The following is a 6,753-nucleotide window of genomic DNA, read 5'->3' as shown; positions in this document are numbered from 1 at the left end:
GGAGAAAGAGATGGGGAAGGAGGGACGGGCACGAGAAAGGAGGGAAAACGGAGCTGGAGAGAGAAGGAGAAAGAGAGGAGAGGATGCTGGCTAATATACTCAAGGAGATAGCATGAGGCGTCTTTCACAGTGTGGAATTAAAGCCGGGAGAGCTGAGGCAGGCAGGGGGAGCTGTATTAGTGTAACACCGCTCCGTGTGGCTCGGATGCAACAATGGAGGGGAGTGGGGAGGGAACTGAGCGCTGCACCGTGTTTTTGACGGGTGAGCCGTAGAGAGATAGAGGGAAGGAATGGATGAGACACCAGATTCTTGGGGACGGTGGTGAAAGAGCAGCTGATGACACGGACAGCAACTCAGAACCCACTGGTCGTCAATGTGAACGAGCAATTAAAGAAAACGGACAGAGCAAAAACACCAAATAGAGATTTTGGAAATTAATTTGAGTGCCACTTTGGCTCTCTCTGCTTTTCTTTTCTGAATTGTTGTTGTAAAAGTATTGTTGCAAAGCACTCACAAGAAAAATCAGGGATCAGTAATCTCTTTGTGCACCTAGTGTTTTTGTGTTTGACATAAAAAAAAACCCCAGAAGGTCACGCCAAGGGTTCGGCTGCAAAACATTCCTCTATAGTTTTCATATCTCCCTCCATCCCTCCTCCATTTCATTTTTTTCTTTTGTGTGTCCCTGAAGCGAGCTCTGTGAGTGTGCATGTGTGTGCACGAGCGTGTGCGTGTGCATGAGTGTGGACAATGCCAAGTTGACAGTTAGGGTTTTGGGTCAAGCACAAGGCCAAGTTTGTCTCACGAGCGACTGCGTGAATGAACACATCAACAGTTGAAGAAGTAGAATATAACAGCGCTTTTCCCAAAATAAAGAAACCTGATTCTTACATTTAAAAAAGAGAAACTATAATTATTTAAAAATGTTATGAGGTTGAAAGTGACTTTTTAAATTATTTTATTAATGTAATGAGAAGATAAAGCAGAATTTAAACAAAATCAAAATACTCAAAAGAAAAAAAGAAAATACTGATAATAATAAAGATCAGGTTCTTTTTATTCCTTTGCAGAATTTCTAGTTCAAGTTGAAGTTATGACCTAATTGTTGTCCCATCAAGACCACTGGCCCCTGATGAGAGTGCAAAGCATTCTGGGAGAATAGCAGGTGTCCACATGTCACAGAGCCTCACAGACAGCTTGTTAATTTGCACAACTTTTACACACACACACACACACACACATTTCTCTGCCTCTATGTGTGTGTGCATGCGTGTATATGTATGTGTGTGTATATATTAGCGATGGGACTTGACCCTAGCGAGCTGCGGCAGTGTTTCGCGTCTTGCTGGGCGTGGGAAAAAGACGGTACCCCTTTTCACAGCTGCCTCAGCCGAGGCCCGGACTGCTGGGGGGCCCCCTGTACCCCCTCCACACTCACACACACACACACACACACACACACACACCCGTTTCCCCCCTTGTCTGACTACCCACCACCCTCCTCCTCCTTCCATCCCATTCAGGCTCCAGCCTACTGGCTTTCAAAAGCAGGACCCCCTTCCCAGCCCTTCATAAATACATCTCATTATTCAAGCCCTAGTTTGCATAGGGATTCCAAAGAGATCTCCACTGCTCGTGAGGCTTGAAGCCCCTCAGCCTTTTGGACCGCACAAGTGAAAATTTCGACTTAGTAATCCCTCTGTGTTAATATTTGTTTTTAAAACAATGTGTGCTCATTTGCGAAACCATTTGGCCAATCTTACAACTGTCTGAAAATTAACATGTTGATGCATCTTAATTGTAAAAAAGATATCCCTTCTTTTCTTTTAAGGATTGTGGCTGAAAAACGTAGAGAAGCTAAACGCGGTGAAAAGAGAGTTTAGCATGACGATTAGCAAGTGCTTTGCTAGTCTGTATTCCATCTGCCACCGGCCATTGTACAGTACCTCACACACACACACACACACACATGCATTCACACACACACTCTTCAAAGCCTTCACACACACACACCCCCACCCCACGCCCATTCGCTGCAATGCATTACTGCAGAGATTTATCTCCCATCAGCCTGTATAATACTGAGGTTATAATTTACATCCACTCTAGAAAACAGCAGCACAGGCCGCTCCTTGCATATGCTAATGTAAAGCTTGGGAAAATCTGGGCGACTCAAAGAACGCCATACTAAATTTGAATAACTGAGCTTTCCATTGAGCGTCAAGGTTGTGGAACCATGAAGATTTGACCTTGCTAACAATGTGTACTTATTGTTTAATTTCTAACACGCAGCTACTTAATGGGGCATTGGGGGGAGCACTCCCAGCAGCATCAACGCTGGGAACTTTTCTGTTTCAATCTTGCTGGAATAACTCTAATTACACCGTTTTTGACTCAAGTTATATTTTCTCAGCAGCTTTAAAATGGAGAATTCTATATTTAAATCGAGTGAGACCAAAACATCTCACCGACCCGCTCTGCTTACAATATACCTCCCTCGGAACTGTGGTATTTTTCCAAGCGTTTTGAATTAATGCTGAATAATGCATGTGCTATACCTTTATGCAATTCAACACTTGGTGCACAATAATCAGGAGACTTTGGACAAGGGGAGGGTGGCTCGTCCAGGCATTAGGGGCAAAAAGGACAGAGCCACCCAAACACTCTTTCCACATGAGCAGGTCCAAACCTTGGGTGAGCCCTTATACGGCTGCGCTCTCCTAACGGGATAAAGAACCGCAGCAAAGATTACACGACCACCTCCCCTGCACCTACCACACACTCTACCTGACAAATAGGATCATAGTCTTTAAAGGGATAAAACGCTGAATGTATGAGAATGAAAGAAACGGGCGTGTGTGTGTGTGTGTGTGTGAGAGAGAGGGTGAGAGAGAGGAGGATGGAGATGATGTATAATGTAAAAAAATGTTAATACTTCAAAGCAGAGAAGGATAATGGAATTCAACATGGAGGCCTCACTTCATTCGCTCAATTCTCACCGTTTACTATGTTGCTGGGGGCTACAGTCTAATGCTGCCACACTCTGTATATACATATTCTTACATATACAAAATATATATAAAATTGACATTTACACTGTGCGGCGGTAAAAATGGCAGCAAATGTCCATCTTAATGCCCCTTTTCATTTGAAGGAGACAGCGAGGATTACTAAGGTGCTGCAAACTTTAAATATTATTCCTCATGCAAAATACAAAATCCTCGATATTTCAAAATTCAGGAGCAGTCTGTATTTCTCTCTATTACACACACAAACACACACAGACACACACACACAGACACACACACACACACACACAGACACACAAAACTCCTTCCTCCACCGAACATGGGCAACAATCAACCACCAGGAATGCTGCAACATCCCTCGTTCATGGCGCTATGGGGAAAAAAAGCCTACAGTCTCTTAAAAGTTTCACCTGAGCCTTTGGGACTTATTGTTACATACCCAAGATATATATGGAGGGGGGAGGGGGCAAAATAAGCACACTGCTGGTGCACTTGGCAGCATAATAGCTTGTGGCTGATATGAGAGTGAAACACATAGGTGCTCATCATGCACGTTTTCCCATTTAAAATATTTACCTGCAGGTGGACTGCAGCTCCTCTTCCTGTCCGGTGGCAGTTTGTCTTCATTGTGAGTCGCTGCAAACTTCATTGCTGACATTTTCCTATAAAGACAAAACAAAAAAGAGGATCAGCTGTAGCTCCCGTTTTCAATTCAACATCCCACGTTAAATAAGTCGTATGCAAAGCAGTGCAGTGGAAATATAAAACACAAGGGGAACGAAATCCATTTGAGTCGACCTTGCAGCAAACAGCGGTTTCCTAAACTTGTTTCTTTGACTTCACAAATGTGTTTTCTCCCATGATGCACTTCTCATTATTTCTCTTCCTTTCAAGGTCAAATATATTCTCTGTAGTTTGAACATTAAATCACGCCTGATGGAAGTGTTTGTGGAGAGTCCAAAAATTTAAAGCGTCATGGAAAAAATATAATAAGCAGTCATATAACCCAAAGTGGAGCATCTGAGTAGCATCGCAGTTGCTACTAAAACACATTATCGAACCCAAAAAACATTGTAAACAAACTAAAACAGAGATTGCATTTCCCAAAACACCCTGTGATATGTGGAGTTGAACAGAACCACAGAGAGATCGCATGATACATTCATCCCTTCTTTGCATCACTCTAAAATGGAGGACATGGAGGTCAAAGCGTATATATATCCTGGCTCCGAACTGTGCAACGGCCTGCATATGCAAACGTCAACAACTCACACACGCCGAAACACACACAGTCGCACACAATCCCAGCTCCCTTGTTTAACGGTGCACATCAAATATTGTCAGTCATGGTCTAAATAGAGCATGCTGGGACTTCAGGGATATTCAGTCATCTCCAAGGCTTGCTGATTCCGCTCTAAGAATAGATCAAACTCTGAGCCCCATGTCCTATTTTGTTCTTATCTTGCAGGCGAACATGGAAAATAATCCCGCCCGGTGAAAACACAAACTTGAACATGTCTGCCATGTGTCGACGTCAGCGATGAAAGGACGTTTGATATCGTCTGGAGATGACTGTGTGCAGCTTGGTCTGTACCCCATGATGCTTTATGATGGTGATGTGTGACACGGCGCAGACAAAGACACAACCAACGCACAATATTTGACACTCAAGTGATGGAGAGACAGTGTTGTGAGTCATGTTCGCACACTCAGTCCCATGCTGTCTCTCCATGCTCAAACGTCATTGTGCACCAAGTACTAAACATGTGCATCCAACTATACATCACGCTCCTAATGTCCAGTTAATGACAACCAGAGGACAACGCCACAGAGGAAACACACTCAGTGCATCAGAAGAATCTTAGATGATTTCACACATGTGTCATTACCGCCTTTAATAAACACCGGGCCAACTTCTGGGCCTACAAAATCCACCGTAACGCAACATATGAGATCTTAGGAAGAGATCAGGTGCTGCTGCTGCTCCAGCACCGTCATGTGACACCCAGATGGACCAATCACATGTATCCTTTAACTATTTCTGTCTCACCCCCTCAAGATATGCTGTTATAACACCCACACAGTTATGACAGCTACACCGAGGTTTTTTTTAGTGTGTCCCCCCCCCACATGCATCCCTCCCTGCATCTCCTGAAGTGAAACGAGACGCCGATTTATTGATCCCAGGCCTCAGCATCATCATCATCATCATCATCGATGCCCCCAAACCACGAGCAACATTCACGCCCACACTCGCACGTAAGGTGAACGTGCACATTTGTCCAGGAGAGGAGGACCACCACTGAGATCATGCGCGATTTTCCCACTCACACACACACACACACACACACACACACACACACACACACACACACACACACACACACACCACCACCACTCCTCCTCCTCATCAGCTGCGGCTCTCAGCATCCCTCAGCATCCGTCCCTCCTGCATCCTTCCCCCGCTGCCGCTGCTGCTGCTGCCCGGCATCCTCTCCTCCATCGCGCTCCCACACAGAGAAGAGGTGGAGGGAGGAGGGAGGGAGCCCCCGGCTGCGAAGTGCTCGGCGTCAGTTCGTACTTTCGGTTCTCTAGCTTTATGAAATTAAAACTCATACAGCTAGATAACCAAAGACACTAACTGACCCGTCGTCTCTTAAAGGGGCCGCCTCTCCTCCGGTGTACACAAAACAGAAAACAGAGGAGAGGATGGAGAGAGAGAGAGAGAGCGAGAGAGGGAGAGAGAGAGAGAGAGAGAGAGAGAGAGAGAGAGAGAGAGAGAGAGAGAGAGAGACTGGCTGTGGTTTTTCACACGCACACAAGCGCACACACACACACGAGAGAAAGCAGGATTATAACTGCTCTATAAAGCTTTTATATCTCTATATGTGTGTTTATCTCTATAAGGAGGTAAAATAAAGTTAAAACATTCAAGTTGTATTGCTTCAATGATTGTCACACACACACACACACACACACACACACACACACACACACACACACACACACACACACACACACTTTGATTGTCATACTAAGGCCCAGTAGCTCCCGAGTTGGTCCTGCCTATCATCACTAAATCCAACTTTGCTCCATTGGCACAAATTAAACTCAGTGTAAATACACATAGTGAAGCCTACAGCTCTATTTTGTTTTAAATAAGCAACATTTCTTTTCGCATGTAATGGGACCAGAGCCCTTAATCATCATTCTGCAATCATATCTCAACCATTCACATCAAAATTATTAAAATGCAAATGTAATTTGAAGGAGGTGGTGTCCCCTTTTACCATTAATGTGGGTTTAAGCCACTAGTTTTAACATATAATCAAAGTTGCCCTCGCACTATCTTCCATTGTGCGGCTGTTGTCATTTAAAAAACCGAGACGCCTGCAACAACCGGCGTGATGAAAATACAACACAGCTACACAACAGAACCTACTAATTGTAATAACTTCCACCTCAACTGTACAAAACCAGCATTCCACTTACTTGCACATCAGGTTCGCTCCACTCCACTGTGCGCAATATCCACCGACTGTTTCTACGGGATTTTCCCTTTTAGCAGTTTTAACAGACCCTGGTTTGATTTTCTCATCCGACGGTAGAAGAGTCGACTAATGAGTGAAAGAGTCAAAATGTTTCTATAAAGTAGAGTCCTGCCTCTGTGGAGCTGCGTGGGAGCAGCTCGGTGTCCTCCTCTCCCTCACAGACGCGCGTCGCAAG

The sequence above is a fragment of the Limanda limanda genome, chromosome 13, assembly GCF_963576545.1.
Source record: "Limanda limanda chromosome 13, fLimLim1.1, whole genome shotgun sequence".
Classification (NCBI taxonomy): Eukaryota; Metazoa; Chordata; class Actinopteri; order Pleuronectiformes; family Pleuronectidae; genus Limanda; species Limanda limanda.
Note: the sequence above shows the minus strand (reverse complement) of the source record.